Here is a 2,562-nt window from a genome sequence, read left to right as displayed (position 1 = left end):
GGCTACTCTCGTCTGGGGGAGGGCATTGGGGGGGACCTTCTGGTGACTACGTGCAGATCCTCAGCTGGTCTGCAGCGGCGATCATGGGTCGCCGATCCGGTGGTATAGCTGTGCTGGGGTGGGTTCGGGCTGGGCATGGGGGGGCTTAAGGTCCGGGGGTCGTGCCACCCCTGGGCTACGGTCTTGGTGGGGCCTGGGGGGCTTGGGCCCTGGCGGGCGGTTGCCAGGCTTTAGGCCAGTTTGTGCCCTGGTGCCCAGCTGTGGGCTGGGGGTCTTCGGTGCTCTGGTGGGCCGGGGGGCGGTGGTGGCTGGGTGCGGGGCCAGTGACTCATGGAGGGGGTGGGTCAACCCAGCCTGGGTGTCCAGTGTGCTATATGTTCTGAGAGTTGAATGAATGTTGGGGTGGGTGTAGTATTTCTTCTGGGGTGGGGGATGTGTGGATGGCCTTTGGTGGCAGCCGGGGGCTGTGCTGGAGCGGCTGGTTGGTCCCTTAGTGGTGGCGGAGCTCACTCTTGGTGCCTCCTTGCACCGCTGGCGGCTGGGTGGGCACTCTTGGCTGAACCATCCTTGTTGGGACTGGTGGCCTCTGTTGGTCGCGGGCTGGCTGTGGGACTGGTGTTTCGGTCTTGGGTGTCTGGATGGCTCCGGGGTGGATGGATTAGTGGTCCCCTTCTCTGGTGGTCCCGTGGACTCTGTTTTGTCCGTGGCCTTGGGCTCTCCCAGCCTGACGGTTGGTCCAGAGGAGGTGGCATTGGGACCTCACTCCTTGGGTGGGTTTCAGGGAACGGGGGGTCCTTACGGGGTCAGTGGGGGAGCTGACTCCCTGCGGGAGCAGTTTGCTCCCTCAGGTGTTTTTCTCCCCACCCCTCACCCCCTTCACTTTCAACTCCACTCATGTAGGGTTTTGGGGCGCAGAAGTGTTGCAAGAGTGACAGTTTTACATCTCAGTTTGCCATAACCACCTGAGCCCCAATTTTACTATTCACTTTAGACATTAAATTACATCCTCAGGACATTCACATATAGGGACTTGAGGGGGGCACTCTATGGCAGAGAAGGGGTGAGAGGGAATCACTCTCGCCGTTGGCGCCTGTGTCCACCCCCAAGKGTTGCTTGTAGACATTTAGGGTGTTTTGGGTTGGAGTTGGGGTGGAGGGAAAACTGGCACAATGCTGGCCTCTGCTCCTCTTCTTACCCATTTTATTTGCAGTTTAGAACAACATGCATCAACAGCACATCTGGGGGTGGRGGTGTGTGTGTCGGGGTCTTTGTTTTTTTTTCTTTTTTTCCCTTGACCTACCCCGCTTTGCGATGGCCGCTTGGGGGTTGGGTTCAGTTAGGGGCGGACCGTCACGTGGGGTCTTGGGCTGTGGATGGTTTCGGGGTCGTGGAGGGGGGGGGAGGTGCCGGGTGGTGGCTGGTTGTCTGTCTTCCCCCGGGTTGTTCGGTCTCTTGGATTGTGGCCCCTGGTTGCCATGGTTAGCCCGCTGGCTGGGGTGGCTGCTGGGGTCTGGCTGGTGGTCGGCTGGGGGGTGTGCACCCGGCCATTGGCGGGGTGTGAGGGTGGTCAGGGGTGTTGCTTTGCTGTGGCAGGGGGCCGACCGGCTGGCCCAGTGCAGATGGGGCCGGGCCTTGGCTGTCTGCTCTTCCACACCCCAGAATGAATGGGCTTGCCTCCTGGGTTCGGATATGGCCTGCCCTCTGTAGGGGGTGGGTATGTGTCCTGGACCTGGGGGGTATGTGTGTATTGGGAGTGTGAGTGAGGTGTGGTGCTCTTCTTGTCTGTCTTGAATGAGTGGGTGTGAGAATGAGGGTGGGACTGTGTGATTGTGTTTGTGTATGATTGAGTGCTTATCAGGCTGGGACTTGGGCTGCCCTCTCATTTGGTTCACCTGAGAGCCCTCTGCTAGTGGTGGACTCTGTCCCCAGCCGCACTGCCCTCTGGTGGGGTGTGCCTCTGCCCGCCAGTGCACTGGTGGCTCTCAATGTCTGGGGCTGGGTGCTTGGGCATGTGCCGGCTCGGCCTGGTGGCTGCCTGGTGGGGCTTGGGTCCTCTTGGCCCTGTTGGGCCTTGGCCTGGTTTGGGGGTGCGCCCTGTAGATCCGGGTCTCCATGTCCATTCCTGGTTCTGCTCTGGTGTGGCGGGGGCCGGCGGGGCCTGTGGTCGTGGCTGTTGGCCCTGGGAGTTTTGCGTGTGGTTGCTGGTGGGGCTCTCCTGGTTCTCTCCTGTGTTCCTCTCAGGGGGTGGGTGGGTAGTTCTCACTGCGCGGGTGGCCTTGGGGACTCGGTGCTTGGGGTCTCTCTCGGGTTCTGGGGCTCTGTTCCCCCTTATGTTTGCCTTGAGTTTTGGGGGTCGGGTCTGTGGTCCTCCACAGTCACTATTTAATATTCCACTGGAGAAATCTTGTATTCGTAAGCATGTTCACAACCGCACAAAAATAGACAATTTGATCCTGGGGTTTCTGACAATCACTGGATGTATATATGTGTATGTATACACTGTATGTGTGTGTGTGTTTGTGTGTGTGTGTGTGTGTGTGTGTGTGTGTGTGTGTGTGTGTG

The sequence above is a fragment of the Austrofundulus limnaeus genome, unplaced genomic scaffold (assembly GCF_001266775.1).
Source record: "Austrofundulus limnaeus strain Quisiro unplaced genomic scaffold, Austrofundulus_limnaeus-1.0 Scaffold698, whole genome shotgun sequence".
Taxonomy (NCBI): Eukaryota; Metazoa; Chordata; class Actinopteri; order Cyprinodontiformes; family Rivulidae; genus Austrofundulus; species Austrofundulus limnaeus.
The sequence above is the reverse complement of the archived record's forward strand: the minus strand, read 5'-3'. Positions refer to the sequence as shown.